Here is a 20,008-nt window from a genome sequence, read left to right on the forward strand (position 1 = left end):
GTCCCACCAGGGCGTGTTCTCTCTTCTCTTCTTGGTGACAGGCGTCTAACAGCTGTGATACGAGGTGATATCTCCTTGTGGCTTTGATTTGCATTTCCCCATTGCATTTGCACTTCCCACTAGATGGCTTTTTATTAAATAATTTAACATAAAACACAAATACCCAGAGGGGCCACTTATTAAATATCTACTTTAAAAAATGTTTCTCTATTTGTTTAGCTGCATTGAGTCTTAGTTGCGGCATGTGGGGTCTTTAGTTGTGAAGTAAGGGACATAGTTCCCCAACCAGGGATCGAACCCTGATTCCCTACACTGGGAGTGCGGAGTCTTAGCCACTGGGCCCCCAGGGAAGTCCCAGACATCAATTTTTGATGGTCACTGTGCTTGAGGCTCTCATCAAACAAACTCATTTTTCGGCCACACCACAGGGCTTGTGGGATCTTAGTTCCCCAATCAGGGATTGAACCCAGGCCTCAGCAGTGAAAACACCAAGTCCTAACCACCAGACAACCAAGAAATTCCTCAAACTCATCTCAATTTAATAACCACCCAGTAAAGAAACTGGGTGTGGTGGGTAGAATAATACTGTTTCCCTGATCTCTCCCATAAAGATGCCCGTGTACTATTTCCAGGAACCCGTGAAGATGTCACCTTTGGTGGCAAGGGAGAAAAAAGGTTGCAGATGGAATTAACGTTACTAACCAGCTGATGCAGGGGGCCCAGGTTTGATCCCTGGTCAGGAAACTAAGATCCTTCATGTTGCACAGTATGGCCAAAAAAAAACCAAGAAAATCTTTTTTGGGAGTTCAGCGGTTAAGACTCAGAGCTACCAATTCAGGGGTCAAGGGTTTGATCCCTGGTCAGGGAACTAGGATCCTGCATGCTACCTGGCATGGCCAAAAAGTAAAAATAAAATAAAAATAAAAGTAAAAATAGTAATCATAATCACTTTCTTATAGTCCACTAGGGGAAGTGGACTATAGGGAAGTGATTATTATTATTATTATTATCCCCTCATGGCTCAGACGGTAAAGAATATGCCTGCAATGCAGGAGACCTAGGTTCAACCCCTGGGTCCGGAAGATCCCCTGGAGAAGGAAATAACAACTCACTTTAATATTCTTGCCTGGAGAATCCCACGGACAGAGGAGCCTGGCGGGCTACAGTCCATGGGGTGGCAGGGAGTTGGAATGACTGAGCGACTAACACTTTTGATAGCCCTAAGAATTTTGTGGATTCAGACACCTCCCGGGGTCAGCGCAGTTCCAAAGGAGCCTGTGCAGTTTGTTTTGTATTTATCATGTTTTCAGTCCTCTGTTTGGCTCCTCATCAGGCTTCCCTCCACATATAAAGAACCAAAGAGAGGGGTTTTGGTCACATAGAGGGGAGAACGTGGCATTTACCTCCCATTCCTTTTGTCCATCAGAGAGGGCGGCCAGCACAGATTCACCAAAGGTCTCTAGTGGCAGGCCACAGGGAGCTAGCCTGGGCCTGGGCCTTCATGGAGGCTGGCTAATCACGTCTGTGGGCTGTGCTGACGGTTGGGTGTTCCCACGAACTCTGCCCAGGATGACCTTGACCAGGTACATCTTCCACAGGCCCTAGGGCCCTGGCTGAAGCCAGGAGTTGGGGCCCACTCAACTCTGCTCTGGGGAACACACGACATCTCTGGGCAAGCGGGTCCCTTCGTGTGGGGTCTCCGGGTTCTGCCAACATCCAGTCATCTCTTCAAGGAGCACGCAGGTGTTTTTGCACTAGGAGGCACTCAAGGTCCTGGTGCTAGAAGGGCCTCCGGGGGGGGAGTTGCGCTTGGGCAGGGCTTTGAGTTAGGGAGCCCTGGCTGTCCCCCCAGGAACAAGGGGGCTTTCTGCCTTCTCACAGGCTGCCTCCCCTGGGTGGCTGGCCCTGAGCCCTGCTGGCCACACGATCAGGACCACTGGATAGACAAGTAGGGGCGTGGTGGGGTGGGTTATCTACTCTGCTCAGACCCTGCATGGAGGAGCATCCCCACCCCCACCAAGAACCCAGGAAAAGGGCTCCACATGCCCCGTCGTTCACCAGTGGGCCTTGTACCCCTTAGCTGAATGTCCCCTTCCCTGTGGGGCCTCCCTTGGTCATGCTGTCTTGTCACCCTCTTGGCCCCACCCAAGCCTTTCAGGCCCCCTTTCTCTCCTTAGCACTTACCACTATCTGACCTCGTGTGTGCATGTATATATTTTAAATATTTGCTTACTTATTTGTTTGGCTGCGTTGGGTCTTCGTTGCAGCACACAGGGTCTTCATTGCATCATGCAGGATCTTCTGTTGCAGCTCACGGACTCCCTAGTTGTGGCGTGTGGGCTCAGCAGTTTCTTTACACAGACTTAGTTGCTCCATGGCATGTGGGCTCTTAGTTCCCCGGCCAGGGACTGAATCCACATCCTCTGCACTGCAAGGCGGATTCTCAGCCACTGGGCCACCAGAGAAGTGCCTAACCCAGCATATATTTCTTTTACTTATTTATCGTGTTTATTGTGTGTCTCCCTCCATAGAATATAAGCTCCGAGAGGATAAGGACTTTGTCCATCTTCTTCACCAAGGTGCCCGCAGCACCAAACACAGTGTCAGGTAAAAGGTAGAGGCTCAAAATATATTTGTTGAATGAATGAATAGGGGGAGTGAATGAATGAAAGAAGTCCTTGGGAAATGTGATTCTCCCTCCAAGGCACCAGCGAGGGCAGGGGAGTGAAGAGGCTGATTTTTTTTCACAAAGCCAGCAGCGCGGGAGGCTGTTTTAGGAGGTCGGCCGAGGCAGCTGTGAGCTGGGTGCTGGATGACAACCAGCTGCGGTCTGTGTGCTGATATGTCCCAGCTGTGCCCATGATGCTCCTTCATCTCGAAGATGAGAGTGCCACAGCAGACCTCGGAGCTAGGAAGGGCACCGAGGGGTCCTTGATCTCTGGAGACTCTCGACAGGGGTGCCTGGTGGTGCTTCTAGCTTAATGGCACTGTCATCCCTTCTGAGGGGGCAGAAGAGCCAGGAGCATGGGCTGGGCTGGGGTAATGGACCGCAGGTGGTGGGTCTGGGGTTCTGGGGAAAGGAGGAAGTAGGGGTGGGCAGAAGGAAGAGAGCAAGACCCGGAATTCCACATGGAAGGATGGCTCTAGAAGGTCAGGGTCCCTGAAAGTGGATTCTGGATGGGGGGTGTGTGTGTGCGTGTGTGTGTGTGTGTGTGTGTGTTGGGGGGTGGAGTTTAATAGGGATGCTTCAGGGATCAGCACCTAGGTGAGGGGATAGCAGCGAGGGGCACAGAGGGGGAGCTGGGGGTTGCAGACGGACATCAGCCAGCCTGCAGGACCTCCTCGCTGGGGCTGGGCCTTCGCCACGGGCACCCATCACTCATGGCGCGGGCTGCTCCGAGCAAGGGCCTGGCCTCAGGTGGGGTGGCTCTTCTCAGCAAAGGATAATGGATCACTTTCCCAACCAGTGGGGATGCTCCTTTGGACCTTAAGGAGATTTGGGGTGGGCAGTAAAGCACCCACTTTGTGGGTCATTAAGGTGGCTGTCCTGGCTCCACTGTGGCCACAGGGTCCCCCCCGCCTTGGAACTTTGTGACCCCGAGCCATGGTCCTCTGGTCCCCTTCCCATTCCCCCATCCCGGCCCCCAGGTCCTCTCCCAGAATGATCAGCTAAGAAGGAGGGCTGCAGGGAGTGAGAGGGAGCTGGGAGGGAGGGAAGGAATGTGGAGGCTGTGAGCAAGAAAGTGGAAAAGCTTGCAACAGTCAACGTGGAGAGTAAGCGGGGAGGAACGGCAGGTCTGGACTCCTGGCCCCTGACTCTGCTGCCTGCCTGCTGTGTGGCCTCAGGAAAGTCTCCCTCTCTGATCTTTAGCTTCCTCACTTGCACAGTGGGGACTCGGAGCAGCGGGAGCCCCAGAGGTGGGAATGCGACTGAGTTTGGCTGCAGGTGAAGAAGCTCAGTGGGAGGCCTGCGTGGGCCCACTGGGTGTACAGGATCCAGTCTGCGCCCAGGCTGTGTTGCTGGGGCTGACACCTTGGAGCCCAGCCTCCTGCCTTAACCTCTCTCCCTAGGACACATCAAGGGGTTTCTGGGGTGGCCCCCGGGGTGGGGGACACTGGTGCCCCTCGTCCCACCGTTGAAGCCAGGGGGACACTTGGCTGCATCTGAGTGGGTGAATATACAACGGGAGCAGCTCCACCAAAGTCGGGCTCAGGAAACAAAAGCTCAGGTTCCCTCAGGGCCTGCATAGCCAATCCGGAGCTGGCGAAAACAGCAATTATGAGCTGTGTTATTAAAGGCTGCAGGATTTTAATTAACAATGGAATTACCTGGTGGTGGGACCGGGCAAGGGAAGGGATAATGACAGATTGCGGGAAGACGGTCAGGCCGTGGCTTCCACCTCTCAGCTCCTGCAAGGCCTGGGGAGGTGGCAGGGCCAGCTTTCCAGTCTTTAATAAGGTCCCTCTGCAGAGTCCTCAGGGGTGGGCTGGCCAGAGGGGAGGGGCTGCGTGTGCTCCAAGCCTCCCCGGCTCCCTACTTCTCACTTGCTCCCCACGCCCCAGCCCCACCCCCAAATTCCAGGTGAGAAGTGAATGATGGTCATCAACAGACTTTTTATAGGGGGCTGACTTTTTATAGGCCCCCTCCTCCCCAGGGCTGACAAGGCATGAGTGGAGCCCAGATGATGGGCCCAGATGGCTGCAGTTGGGGCCAGGAAGGGGAGCCCAGCCGAACCGAGGGACCTCCAGCTATAAGGCCCATGGGGGAGAAGGATGTATTCTCCAGTTGGGTCTCCCACCCACACCCCAAAATCTCCTGGGGCCTCTTAACTACCCGATGGCAACAATGGAAGTGAGAGGGCAGTGGAAAATAGTATTTTCTGTGTGCTGAAATAAAATTACTTTTATCTATCAGCACAGCAGGCAGAAGGATCATTACAAAAACTCAGATAAATGTCATTTTGCTTGAAATGTTACAGTACTGCTCACTTGGCTCAAAGCCTTTACAAAAGCTGCAAGACCCTCTGTTAGCTCTGACTGCCTCTTACTCCTTTCCCCTCACACACTGCATTCTGTCCACTCTGGCTTCTTTGCTGTCCCTTGGATATATTTTTTTTTTTTTTTGGCCACACCTTGAGGCATGTGGATTCCTGGGTTGGGAAGATCCCCTGGAGAAGGGAAAGGCTACCCACTCATATTCTGGCCTGGAGAATTCCATGGTCTCTATAGTCTATGGGGTCGCAAAGAGTCAGACATGACTGAGCGACTTTCACTTTCACTGAGGCATGTGGGATCTTAGTTCCCCAACCAGGGATTGAACCTGTGCCCCCTGCACTGAGAGTCTTAACCACTGGAGCACCAGGGAAGTCTGCCTTGCTGTTCCTTGAATGTGCCAACCACACTCTTGGCTTGGGTCTTTTGCACTAGTCCTTTGCGCCAACTGGAATCCTCTTCCTTCAGATATTCACAAGACACTCTCACAGAGGTCTACTCTGACCACCGTCTCTTCTGCAGGCATATCTGACTTCCCTCATCTTGCTCTTCTTTTCTTTTTGATGTGGGTTATCACTTTGTAATATACAAGACACTTGGTTTGTCCTCTTGGTTTCTTATCCCTACTTTGTCTTCTAGAATGTAAGATCTTCAAAGGCAGGAAGTTTTGGAGTTTTCTTCACTGAGGCATCCCAAATCCCTAGCATATGTCCTGGCATGCAGTAGTCCCCTAAAGAAGTATATGCTGAATGAATGAATCAATTTGATATTCAGCCTGAACAGGAGATAAACGACAGGGAAGCCTGCAATGCCGTGCTGCAGTTTATGGGATCACAAAGAGTCAGACAGGACTTAGTGACTGAATCACGACAGCAAGGAGATAAAGACATTTTCAGATAAATGAAAATTCAGCCAGACCTGGTTTCTTGTAAAGTTTTTCTAATATGGCCCATTAAAAAAATCTTTATTAAATTTGTTACCATATTGCTTCTGTTCTATGTTTTGATTTTTTTTTCTTGGTTGCAGGGACTCTTAGCTCCACAACCAAGGATCCAACCCACATCCCCTACATTGGAGGGTGAAGTCTTAATCGCTGGACAGCCAGGGAAGTCCCATCAGCCGGACCTTTATAAGACAAAATTTGGTTGTGCTTGAGGAATGCAAATGCTCTCCGGTGAAGAGAGTGAGATGCAAAAAGGAATAGAGGGGGAAAATTAATGGTAAATGTGGGGGCAAAAATTAACATTGCCTATATAAAACAGAATAATGTCTAACGTATGTTCAGGGAAATGGTTTAGCACTAAAAGGGTGGTCAAAAATAGCATGGCAATTGGAAGAAGTGATTTCAGTTAAAGAGTTCTCGTATTTGTCAGGAGGGGGAAATACGTTAAATTCAGAATTTATTAAGTATGCCTACAAAATAGCATAAAGGCTAAAAGAATAGCCATGTAACCTATTACTCAAACAAATGGGGGCAAGGTGGGAAAATAAAATGGAAAAATAAAGAAAGAAATCCCCCTAAAAACTTCATTCCCTCATGGTGGAATGTATTATCCGTTAGCAAGTATTCACTCCGTCTATGCCTCATTCCATGGGAAGAATAGGTACTCCACTCCACCGAGCTTGAGCTTGATCACGTGACTAGATTCAGCCAATGGCATGTGAGTGGATGTGGCACCAACAGAGGCTTTGGTGTCCTTGCACAGCTTGGCTTTGTCTCCGGTGTTCCTGCCACTGCCACCTGCCCTAGAGAGCCTGCAATCCTTAAGCCCAGTCTCAGCGAGCCTATTCTTGGAGTCAACCCACAGTACAGAATAAAGGGACGAGCAGGCAGAGCTATACCCAACCTCAGACCGAGAGTGAGAAACACCTTTGCGTAGTTATGAGCCACTGAGAGTTTGGGGTTATCTGTTGCAATATTATGGCAGTCGTGTCAAAACAAGATCAAAACACATGTATCAAAACACAGATCAAAACAAGACAGGGGAAAACAGGGAGGAAAGAAGCAGAAAATGCAGGTCAAGTTAGAAAATATAATAAGATGGTGGAAATAAACCCCAATTGATCACCAATCACTAAAACATACATGGAAAGACTCTTTAGTTAAAAGACAAAGACTGTCAAGCAACATTAAAATAAAGCTGAACCATACGCTGTTTACAAGGTATGCACGCAAAACATAAGGACACAGAAAGATTGAAAAGCAAAAGATGGGAAACTATGTTACAGCAGATGGAAAAAGAAAAATGGGAAGCTGTATTAATGTCAGGAAAAATTCCCTCCCAGAAAGGTAGAAAAATTCTTATTTTTTTAAAAGATATTTTTGACGTGGATCACTTTTAAAGTCTTTATTGAATTTGTTACAATATTGATTCTGTTTTATATATATATATATATATATATACACACATATATATATATATACACGAAGTGAAGTGAAGTGAAATTCGCTAGTCATGTCCTACTCTTTGTGACCCCATACAGCCCATGGCATTTTCCAGGCCAGAATACTGGAGTGGCTAGCCTTTCCCTTCTCCTGGGGATCTTCCCAACCCAGGGGTTGAGCCCAGGTCTCCTGCATTGCAGGCAGATTCTTTATCAGCTGAGCCACAAGAGAAGCCCATATGTGTGTGTGTGTGTGTGTGTTTTCTTGGCCACGAGGCATGTGGGATTTTAGCTCCCCAACCAGGGATCAAACCTGCATCCCCTACAGGGTGGAAGGTGAAGTGCTAACCACTGGACCGCCAGGCAAGTCCCCAATTCTTATTTTTTAAATGCATTAATAGTATAGCCTAAAATATTTAAGGCCAGAATAGAGAGAGATAACAGGGAATATGAAAGTCCAACATGATATGGGACAGTTAAAATTATTGCCTACAATAATCAATAAATCAAGTAGATAAAAATCAGAAAGTATTTAAAAGATTTAATGGTATGTATCACAAACTTGGTCAAGCAGATACGCAGAGAAAATTGTATTAAATACCCAACCAGAGGGGAATATTTATATTTTTCAAGGCACATGAATATTTATGAAAAATGACCACACGTTAGTGCATAAAGCTAGCTTCAACACATTTCAAAGGATGTGTATTGTAAGACTGTTCTAGAACCACAGTAAAATTAACTTACCAATAATAATAAGTAGATAATGAGAAAACTAGTATACTTAAAAAAGTGTTTTTTAATGTCTTCAATTCACGTCAGTCAAAAATTTCCATATTCATGGAGTAAGATACTATGGGGAATAAAAACAAAGTAAATATAGTTACATAGGGGCTTCCCTGATGGCTCAGCAGTAGAAAAACCACCTATCAATGCAGGAGACGCAGGAGACATGCATTCTATCCCTGGGTCGGGACGATCCCCTGGAGGAGGAAACGGCAATCCAGTTGAGTATTCTTTGCCTGGAAAAATCCCATGGATAGAGGAGCCTGGCGGGCTACAGTCCATGGGGTTGCAAAGAGTTGGACATAACAGCACACACATAGTTACACACATCAGTGTAAATAAAACTCTAAGCAATATTTGGCAAAAGAAGAAAGTCATAGAAACATGTATGCAGTATGAGTTCATTTAAGGTCATGGGCAAGCAAAATAAAAAACATACTATTTAGGGATACAGGTAGATGGTTGTGGCCTACATGTATCCCCTTGGCCACCTGATGCAAAGAACTGACTCACTGGAAAAGACCCTGATGCTGGGAAAGATTGGAGGCAGGAGGAGAAGGGGACGACAGAGGATGAGATGGTTGGATGGCATCACCGACTCAGTGGACATGAGTTTGAGCAAACTCCAAGCATTGGGGATGGATAGGGAAGACTGGCATGCTGAAGTCCATGGGGTCGCAAAAAGTCAGACATGACTGAGCAACTGAACTGAACTGAACTGTAGGTGGTTTTAAAGGAAAGCAAGGGAGTAATTAAATGGAAGTTTAGAACAGTAGTTGCCCTCAAAGTCACACAGGGGGCTTCTAAGGTTCTTGTAATATTCTAGCTCTTAATCCAGGGAATAGGTACTTGGGTGTCAAGATCACGTTTATCAGATAAACCATACCTATACATTTAATTTGCTCTGTGTGAGCTGATACATTTCACAAGAAACGTCATTTAACCAAAAAGCATTAGACGTGGAACTTCTCTGTGGTCATGAGCCCTTGTCTGGCTAAAGGACGGTCCAGCTTCTGGAAAGAAAGAGCTTCTTTCTAAACAGATAAATTGGAATGGGCACAAAACTTGGCTTAGTTCGTTAGTGGGGGGAAGAAATGAGTCCTGTTGAATTTGGTATTTTTTTCCCAGATGGTATTAATTTCAGAAGACAGCCTGGTCACCATCACTGTCTCTCATTTGCTGAAACAAACTCCCCACAAAGAAGGGCAAGTTTCCATCTTGAGCTGCTGTTCCAGCAGCTGCTATTGCGGCATCTCCTTTCTTGCCTTGGGCCCTGTTTTGCTCTACCTTCCTTCACGTTGCTCCTGTCCTTCATCTCCTTTTCTTAGAATTTCAGGACTGGAGGATTCTCATCCCATGCAGGAATCCTGCCAACACCATCCCAGCTGGGTGGAGGCACAGTCTCTACTTAAACACCTCCCCTGTGGGGAACTCACTCCATCAAGTGGCTTCCTTATTTGAATACAACTCTGACCCGTTGCTGCTGGCTCAGCCATCTGAGGTCCCAGACCAGTCAGGCTACTTCTCTTTCTTGGGCATCTTCTGCAGATGTGTGCTGACAGCGGCCTGGTCTTCTTCTCCTTCCAGGAAAACTTCTTGAGTGTCTCAGTTCATTCCCAACATCATTGCTGATCTGTCTGAAAATCAGATTCACTCCCTCCTGTGCACACACCAGTGTGGAAAGTGAAAGTGCTAATCACTCAGTTCAGTTCAGTCGTTCAGTCATGTCCGACTCTTTGCAACCCCATGAATTGCAGCACGCCAGGCCTCCCTGTCCATCATCAACTCCTGGAGTTCACTCAGACTCATGTCCATCGAGTCTTCGGCGCTCAGCCTTCTTCACAGTCCAACTCTCACATCCATACATGACCACAGGAAAAACCATAGCCTTGACTAGACAGACCTTAGTCGGCAAAGTAATGTTTCTGCTTTTGAATATACTGTCTAGGTTGGTCATAACTTTTCTTCCAAGGAGTAAGCGTCTTTTAATTTCATGGCTATAGTCACCATCTGCAGTGATTTTGGAGCCCCCCAAAATAAAGTCTGACACTGTTTCCACTGTTTCCCCATCTATTTCCCATGAAGTGATGGGACCGGATGCCATGATCTTCGTTTTCTGAATGTTGAGCTTTAAGCCAACTTTTTCACTCTCCTCTTTCACTTTCATCAAGAGGCTCTTTAGTTCCTCTTCACTTTCTGCCATAAGGGTGGTGCCATCTGCATATCTGAGGTTACTGATATTTCTCCCGGCAATCTTGATTCCAGCTTGTGTTTCTTCCAGTCCATCAGTCCTGTCCAATTCTTTGTGACCCCTTGTTCTGTAGCCCACCAGTTTCCTCTGTCTGTGGAATTTTCCAGGCAAGAATACTGGAATAGGTAGCCTTTCCCTTCTCCAGAAGGTCGTCCTGACCCAGGGATTGAACCCGGGTCTCCTGCATTGCATGCAGATTCTTTACTATCTGAGTCACTAGGGCTGTGGGGCTGCAGATAAATGGGATCACACAGTATCATAGATGCCTGGCTCCTTTGCACTTGCATGACTGTGAGAGTCATCTGTGCGGTGGTGGGAATCGCTGGGCCATCCTTCCCAGTCTGGATGGGGAGTTCTCAGCCAAGACACCAGCACCCAGACAGAGGATGCATCCCCAGTGCCTCCAGGGGTCACTGATTCACTGACTCTTCCCTGGTTTGTGATCTGTGTTATGCACCTGCTGTGTGCCCTGCTCATGCTGGCCCCTGCAGAGTACGTAAAGAATGGATGGGTTAGGATTGGGTGGGGATTGGAACACAGAGAAAGGGCTAGTGGTCAGCTGGTGGTGGGATGATACATGACAAAGAAGAGGTAAGCCTTAGGCCACATCCTAAAACATGGGACACATCCCCCAGGGGAGGGAACCATGTGGGCAAAGATAGGGCTTGGGTGCTGTGATTCGGGGCTGGGAGCGGACAGGGCTGTAGCCACAGTGATGGCGTACTGGTTCTGTTTCCTCTCTCCCTCTATGCCATTCATACCTAGGTGTGATGCCTTAGCCCACAGCATCAATAGCAGTGGATCTCACACTGGAAAGAGTTATCAGTCTGGGCCCCATCCCCAGTATCTCTGATTCAGCAGATTGGGGTGGAGCCCGAGAATCTGCTTTTCTAGTAAGTTCCCAGTGCTGCTGATGCTGCTGGTCCAGGGAGGGCCCCACACCTCCCACAGCTCTGGGTCCAAGGCTTTGTGAAAAGACGTCGGGGTACTAGGATAGGGCCCTCATCACCTCTCCGCGCCTTTGCTCAGGCTCTTTCTGCCGTAAGGGATGCCTTTCCCAGCTTCTTCCTCTAATTCACGTTCTCTAATTCACATCTCTCCTCTAAGCCCCAGTGTAGTGCTTCCTCCTCTAGGAAGCCTGCCAAGGCTACCTCACCCTTTGTGATTTTTCCTGCTTGAACTCATTAAACATTTTTTTTGATGTGGACCATTTCTAAAGTCTTTATTGAATTTTTCCTGCTTTGTGTTTTGCATTTTTGGCCACGAGGCATGTGGGATTTTAGCTCCCTGACCAGGGGTCGAACATGTACCCCCCTGCATTAGAAGGCAAAGTCTTAAACACACTGGACCACCAAGGAAGGCCCCCTGACTGCCCTTCCTATCACTCATCCTCAGATTCATTTTAAACACTTCTGGTCTGCTCCTTTCTCTTCTTTTATGAATCGAATCACCCAAGAGAAGTGGAAACAGGCATCCACACAAAAACATGGACCCATATATTCACAGCAGCATGATTCTAATAGCCCTAAAGCAGAAACAACTCAAATGTCCATCAGTGGGTGAATGGATAAGCTAAACACGGTGTATCCATACAACGGGGTTTTATACAGCCATAAAAAGTAATGAAGTACTGTTCAATACTACAACAGGGATGAACCTCAGAAACATCACGCTAAGTGAATGAAGGCAGTCGAAGACCAAGTACTGTAAGATTTCTTTTACATGAAATGTCCAGGGTTGGCAAATCCATAGAGACAGAAAATAGATTAGCAATTGGCAAGGGCTGGGGAAGGCTCAGGCAACCACGGGGAGGGCTTGGAGGGTAACTGCTAAAAAGTACAGAGTTTCTTTTGGGGGTGATAGGAATGATCTAAATTCAACTGTAGCAATGGTTGCCCAACAATGTGAATATACTGAAAGCCCTTGAATTTTACACTTTTTTAATGGGTGAATTGTATGGTATGTGAATTATATCTCAATAAAGCTGTTACTTGGCCACCTGATGCGAAGAACCAACTCATTGGAAAAGAGCCTGATGCTGGGGAAGATTGAAGGCAACAGGAGAAGTGGGTAGCAGAGGATGGGATGGTTAGATAGCATCACTGACTCAGTGGACATGAATCTGAGCAAACTCCAGGAGACAGTGAAGGACAGACGAGCTGGTGTGCTGCAGTCCATGGCAACTGAACAATGGCAACCAAAGCTGTTTTTAAAAAGGGATAGATGTTGGATGGCAGGAGCTGTGTCTCCCAGGCCCGCCCCACCCCCCACTGCCCGCAGAAAGTCCTGCTGTGGTCCAGCATCTCCCACCACTTTGATCTTAAAGAGCAAGTGGAAGCTCAGAGAAGGAGCCCTGGACCAGGAGTCAGCCACTTGCTGTGCGTGCTGGGGAGAGCCTGTGGCCTCTCTGAGCCGCACTCGCTCCCCTAGTTTCTTGAGGAGGGATACAGGAGGCAGCAGGGGACAGAGGAGCCAGCGGTCCCCGTGGAAGTATTCTGTCTGAGGTCTGTAGCCCAGACCCTGGCAGGAACAGGGGTGGTGGTCAGACGCCCCACTCTCCCTGCCCTGAGGGATGGAGGCCACCCCACCACACTCTATTAACATCCTAGAGCCCAGGTGTTTTGGTTCTGAGACTGCAGAACATGAGAGCAAATTACCGACAATGAAAAGCCCCAGGTTGTTGGTGGTAAGCAGGGCGTTCAGCTGTAACTTGTATCCAGAGCGATTTTACCAGTCTAAGATGGTGTTTTCCTAACAACCTACAGACCTTCAGTCTCCTCCCCTTCTAATCCCCTGCTTTGTACAAACATAAAATTAATCTTCTGAATACCCAAAGCAGGCCCCAAAAGAAGTGATCAGAGAGAAAGTGTGGGGGTGGGCTGGGGGAGGGTGAGCCCCACCCTCCCATCCTCAGAGATCCCTCTCCTGTTTGCCTCACAGCCCAGGAGGGGCAGATAGCTGAAGGGCCACCTGACGCTTCATAATATCCCCTGTACTAGACTCTCTAAGCATCCTTCTGGCCCTGCTTGCATATCTCCACTGACAGGGGCCTCATCACCTGTAAAAGCAGCTAGTTATATCTGAAATATTTTTGCCTAGGGCAGAATTCCCCCTTAGAGTAAGCTCCCCTTGGCCCACTTTTGTGCCTCTTCTGGCTTAGCTCAGTTCCCTGGGGATTTAGGATGATTGTCTTATGCCCCATACCTATTATTGATTAGTCCAATCATTAACAGGAGAGCTGCATGCCCAGCCCTTAAAGGAAAATGGTCCTTTCCTCAGCACTGGCTACAGATGGGGAAGGCCATCCCTACAGGTACCTAGATACTCCTCACCCCACCTGGAATATATCTTCTTTCCTTACACACTGTCCAGCCTCAAAGAGCATCTTACATAAATTGGAAAAAGATGCCTCTGAATCCAGGTAAGCGCCGCTCCACGCTAGGGTCAGGGGTTCAGCCCCCATTGATCTCTCAGCCAAGGGCTCTTGAGCAGTGAGCAACGAGCACAGTCACACCAGGTGACCCTCCTGGAAGCCAGGTCTCAGCAAATGGTTCTGTCATTCCCTCGAGGTGGCTCGTGCCAGGTCAGGTGGGCGGGAACCTTGTTTCCTGGAATCCTCTCCTCTCTAGTCAGCCTGAAGAGAAACATGTGCTCTGAGACCATCAAGGCTGGAGTTGGGAAAGAAAGACGCAGCGATGCGAGTAGGTTCCAGTTCATCCCTGTCCCTTCTTCCGTCCTCCCCTTGCGGACTGCTGGCCCTCCTGGCTCACAACAACCTTGACCTTCCACCAGATGCTTGACTATGACCTCAGAGCAGAGGCTGTGAAGACACTTCCATCAGTGTCTACACTGGCTCTGGCCTCCTACTCCAGCAGCCAGACGCACTTGGCTTCCAGCTTTTTCTGCACGCTCCACCTGCACCCCTGCTTAAGGAGGGCTGGTTGGGGACAGTCGCCAGTCCCCATATAGCTCGCTACTTTGGACTTTCCTTCCAAGACCCTCCCAAGGGGTATGGAGGCTAGTTCCTACACTACAATACTCACCAGGGTTCTGCTTCCCTGACTGAGCTCAAATGGCACCCACCCCCTTACCCACGTCAAAGAAAGTAGGGTGGGGGCATCCCAGAGGCCCCTCCTCTTACATCGGGACCTCTGTGAAGTGCTCTCTGGCCCCCAAGATGCCCAGAGCACCTGGTCAGGCCAAGGGGATGATGCTGAGTGACAGGGGTGACCAGGCTGTGCTGGAATCAGAAGCTGGCATCTCAGCCTTTTCTCTAAAGTTAGTTCTCCTGCCATCTCTCTAGGGGAGCTGGGCAAGTCCCTGGGTCTCAGTCTCCCCATTCACAAAATGGGAATAACAAAGTGCAGCTCTGGGGTTTGCCAAGCGACCCCCATAGGCGGTGACTGTGGAGTCACTTTGGATCTGTGCATCCACGTACTCGGGAAAGGATGGTGTTCCAGGCTGATGGATGGACACAAGGCTCTCTGTGGCTTAGTTTGGCTGGAATGCCCTCGCCTTCTCCCTCCCAGGAGCTACAGGAGGCCCCTGTGTGGGTAAACAGGATTCTCACAGGTGATCTGTCATGCTCACGTAGGGAGCCCTTTGCCCCGAGAAGCAAAGGAGTGAGGTGGACATTAGCTGTGGGGTGGGTGGGTGGGTGCGGGGTGGTGGTGGTAGGGGTCCTGGTTTGCAGGGAGCATAGCCTGGCCTGTGGTGCCAGGAATGGGTGGCCAGAGCTGGAGGAGGATCCCGTGCACACAGGGTGAGAGGCACAGACTCTGTAGCCAGACTATTCTGCCTCACTCAGGCTCCTCCATGTCCTGGGCTATATGCCTCTACTTACCCCTCTGTGCAATGGGGCAATAGCAGCACCTCCTTCCAAGAGCCACATGAGGATTACTTGAGTTTATATACTGCAACCTCAGATCCACATTAGATATTATTCCTACAAGCTGCTGACCCTGGGACAGCAGATATCCCCCAGGAGGTTCTGGGGAGGGACTCTGCGTTCTGCCATCCCAGCCTCCATGCAGCATCTTCTCTGGTCATGCAGGATGGGTTCCTGCTCTCGGAGCCTCAAGTTCCCGTTTCAGGTAGCCACGTGGGCTCACTGGGACCCCAGCCACCAAGGTGCTTGGTGGCCGGAAACCCCGTTCTGATAAAGCCAGTGGCAGAAGCAGATTCCGGACCATCTGACGCTTGACTCAGGGCTGTCATGCGGGCTTCTATCAGAATAAACAGGTTTTGTTGTGCATTTCACAATCTTAGCATCTTTAATTTATCGTACAACAAATTGGAGAAGATTTAGCATGTATTTAATTAATTTGACGAAAATAGTTCAACAACTGTAAACAAGGCTGCAGAAACATGCTTGCCAGTAAGCGATGCCCCGACTCCTCTGAGGCTTAGGGAGCACGGAGGCTTGAGGCTGTGCTGATGCTGCAGGAGGGAGAGTGACACAGCCTCGGCACCAGGGTGAGGGCTGTGCGCCAGGTGGAGGAGCTGAGTGGAGGCAAGCGGCCTGAGGACAGCGTGGTCACAGACCCACTGGGAGCCTTGGTGTCTCGTGCTTATGAAGGGACAGTAACCCCTGCCCTGCTTTCCGCTCAGGGGATCTGGGGAGGATTTCCTGAAATGGGAATCCAAGAAAGTGAGAGCTTGTTATGGAGTCTTTGATGTGAAACTCCCAGTAGGAGGATGCTTGGGGTGTGTGTGGGTGTGTGTACATATGCACGTGTGTGTGTGCACGTGAGCACAACCTTCTGGATGCCTGACCGGTGACAACCCCACTGAGCTGGGGAGTGTTCCTCCTCCTTCCTGGGGAGCATTGGGCAAAGACTCTCCTATGGCTCCCAGTGATTTCCTCCTGTTGTTCACCCTTTTGTGTAATCCCTTCCCCTTGAGCGTGGGTGAACCTGTAACTTCCTTTTTTTAAAAAAATATTTTGTTTTATTTATTTATTCATTTTGACTGTGTTGGGTCTTAGTTGCAGAGAGCTAGGGCTCTTTATTTGTGCGTACGTACTTCAGACCACACAGGCTCAGTAGCACAGGCTTAGTTGCTCTGTGACATGGGGGATCTTAGTGCTCCAACCAGAGACTGAACCCACGTCTCCTGCATTGCAAGGCGGATTCTTAACCACTGGACTATCAAGGAAGTCCCTGTACTTAACTTTTCACAAGAACAGCAAAAAATATGGCAAACGTGTTGAGACGTCACTCCCATGATTATGTTACATTATGGAGGACGCCCTCTGAACAGACTGGAGAGAGGATCCCATTACTGGGCTCCTGAAGTAGTTGTGTTGGAGAAGGCCAGGTAGCAGGGAATGGCATGGAGCCACCAGAAGACAGCCTCAGTCAAAGACTCAGACAAAGTCCTCAGTCATACAGATCCCAAGAAATGGAACGAATCCTGCAACAACCAGAATAAGCGTGGGAGCAGATTCTTCCCCAGTCGAGCCTCCAGATGAGAACACAGCCAGGCTGACTGCTTGACTGTAAGGTGCTGAGCAGGTGACTTGGCCAGCTGTACCCAGACTCCTGTCCCAGGGAAACTGTCAGATAACAAATGTGCGTGCTATCTTAGGTCACTAACTCTCCAGTTATGTGTTTATGTAGCAACAGGAAACTAATCCAGGAGGCATCGTGGAAAGAGCTGCTCTTCAGTGTAGCAGTCCCCCCCCCCCTCTGGCGGAACTCATACTCCTTGAGGGTCAAGCCCTTCATCTGTGGGGACGGGTTATTGGAGATACCTTGGGGCAGCTAAGATCTGAGATCCACTCAGCACAGAATAGGTGTCAGGTCACTTTGTGAAATGCTGAATACCATCATCTCCAAGCAGCATGTGATTTGGGGAAATAGTTTTACGTGTACATTTGACCTGAGTGTTGTAAGACTTGCTTCCATTATTAGGGGCCTTATAATTTACAAAGAACTTTCCCCATGGGCAGGGGAGCAGGAATTAGCCATCGGCCAATGGGAACCAGGGTGCGTGGGAAAAGGAGCCGAGTCTCTTTGTGGATCTGCTCTGGGCTGCTGGGTCCTGGCTCCCCGGTTCCACTTGGCCCATCAGACACGTGAAGCCTCTGCTCTCTGTGTGCTGATGGAATGTGGAGAGTGGGGGCAGGGGGAGTCAGAACTGGTCCCAGCTCGCTGGCTTGGAAGTGTGAATGGATGGGTGTCAGTGATGGGGAAGCAGTCAGCGTGGGTGTGTGGCGGGAGTGCCAGACTCCCAGATTTGGCTTTGAGGGGCTTCCAGGAAAGAGGGTGGGCTGGGGGTCTGCAGGGCGAGACTGCCCATCAGGAGATGGCTGCCAGCCTGTTTACCGACCTCCCACCTGCAGGCAGGGCAGATGCCCAGGAGACGGGACGGGTGCTGCAGTGGTTACAGCTCAGATCCTAGAGCTTCTCACTCTCTAGCCGGGTAACCTCAGAAAGTCACTTGGCCTCATCTGTAAATGGGGATCCTAACGGAACACTTTCTAGGGTCAGGTTGAAGGTGAAAAGAACCAGCCCCTAAAGCACTCGGCAGAGTGGTCTGGTCCTGTGGTAAGCACCAGTGAGGCGTGGCCGCTGGGACGTATGCCCTAGGATGGCTGGTGTGCTTGTCTCCTCCCAGGAAGCCAGCATCACACAGGAGGCCTTCATCAGGGGCTTGTGAATTAATGGAAAGAAGCTCCAGGGACTTCTCAAGTGGTCCAGTGGCTAAGACTCTGCACATCCACTGTAGTGGGGTGTGGGTTCGATCCCTGGTCGGGAAACTAAGATCACATACCATGTGGCATGGCCAAAAAAATAAAAGAAGGAAAGAAAGGCAGCTCCAGGGTCCTCTTCCCCGTGCTGGTGCCTTCATCGAGGTTACATCCCACAGAGGAGGTCAGGATGCCCCTGTGTTTGGCGGAGGTGTCCCACCATCTGGGCAGGGCTAGTAATTCCTCCATTCCTGCCAGGCAGGGTGGAGAGTCCTGAGGTGGGGCCCCTCCCGCCGCCCCAGAGTGGGGTGGGGGTCCTGCCAGTATATCTCTGCTGACTTCTCACCCTCGGGGTTCGGGGGAGGGAACCCTGGCCTCCCTTGGCCCCGCGCTCTGACTCACACTGGCTTTGGAGCCCACCCAGAATGACTTTCCCAGGCTGGGCCCACCCCCACTATTTACTCTTGGCAAATGGGACCTTCCTGTTTCTAAGAAAATGGTTTTAATTGGTAATTATCTCATGTCTTCAGATAGCATCTTTCATCCAGGTGCCTGCAGCACCCAGCTCGTTAAACTGAATCCTTAGAAGGTACCGGGACTTCAAACAGTGCCCCTGGGTCACTCGGGCGCCTTGCAGGCTCCCCAGAGCATGAGCACCCCAGGGTCAGCGCCAGGCTTCTGCTGCCCTGCTGCGCCCCAGGGTCAGGTGACAGCCAGAGGGTGACCCCGGGTGGCTTCCCCAAGGATCTCGTTGTGCCCAGCCCCGCATGGGCTGCAGCAGGCCCAAGGCAGCCCTGCCCCCCACCCCACTCCCCTGAGGGTTCCCCTGGCCCCCGAGACTGGGGAGACCGAGGCCGACTCAACAGTACATATTTCTTCCTTTCAATTTAATTTGTCAGACGGAGGTAGGCCCCTGAGTTAGAAGCTGTGGTGAGAGCCGTGTAGTTACTCGTTACACAGACCTACCCCTCGTCCTGCCCCTTTGCTCCCCTGCCTCAGAGGCCACAGCTCTCAATTCTAGATGATTCTTTCGGAGTTCCCTCCATGGCACTAAAGAACAAGCTTGTGTCACTACCAGTTCGCCTTTCAGGGTCAAGGTTATCTAAGGACTTCCTACTAAAGGAGGTGAGCTTTCATCTCTACACACACACACACACGCACACACACAAACACCATTTCCCACCCACCATCCTCCCAGTATCTCCCATTTCATCTAAGATGCTGATGCTTCCTTGATCTTTCCAGACTGTCTCTAAGAACCGTTGCCATACAGCCGGTGTGAGTTCAAAGCTACTCTGAGTCTAGAGGAGTGGAGGATGCAAGCCTGGCCTGTGGTCAAGCCAGCATACGTGGAAGGAATCAACGCAAATCCCAGTCCACAGCTGTCGAGAATAAAATGCCCAGTGAGTTCTGGGTCCCCTGCTTCGGGCTGGGGTACAAGCTAGTGTTGGAGTGACGCAGACACAGCCAGCGTTCCCCTGCAAGTCACCATCTGCAGGTACAGTAACATAACAGCTGGCATATATGCTGAGCTGGAGGACAATTAGACCACGCAGCCTTGAAATTGGGGGATCTTGTCACCAAGAGCCGTGTCTTCTGCTGTTGACCAGAGAGCCCCCATTGATATGGGCCGATAATGTTCCAGCTGCAATGCTTTAATCCTCATAACAAGCTTTCCAGGTGGCGCTAGTGGTAAAGAACCCGCTTGCTGAGGGAGGACACATAAAGGCCGCCAAGTTCGATTCCTGGGTCAGGAAGATCCCCTCTGGAGGCGGGCACAGCAACCCACTCTAGTATTCTTGCCTGGAGAATCACATGGACAGAGGGGCCTGGCAGGCTATGGTCCATAGGATTGCAGAGTTGGACACGACTGAAGCGACTGGGCACAAACATAACTAATT

At 50.1% G+C, this 20,008-nt stretch overlaps 1 protein-coding gene across 3 annotated transcripts in view; it reads left to right on the forward strand.

The window, feature by feature from the left end:
• Positions 1 to 20,008, forward strand: part of MYL10 (myosin light chain 10) — a 91,834-nt gene that overhangs the window by 50,507 nt on the left and 21,319 nt on the right. The window contains exon 2 of one of the 3 annotated variants that reach the window (XM_069569744.1): positions 19,353 to 19,605. The exons of the other annotated variants lie outside the window; for them this stretch is intronic. The gene's annotated coding sequence lies outside the window, so the exon portion shown is untranslated. The remainder of the gene's footprint in view (positions 1 to 19,352; positions 19,606 to 20,008) is intronic. 3 annotated transcript variants of the gene reach the window in all.

Source organism: Ovis canadensis, chromosome 24, assembly GCF_042477335.2.
Source record: "Ovis canadensis isolate MfBH-ARS-UI-01 breed Bighorn chromosome 24, ARS-UI_OviCan_v2, whole genome shotgun sequence".
NCBI classification, from domain to species: domain Eukaryota; kingdom Metazoa; phylum Chordata; class Mammalia; order Artiodactyla; family Bovidae; genus Ovis; species Ovis canadensis.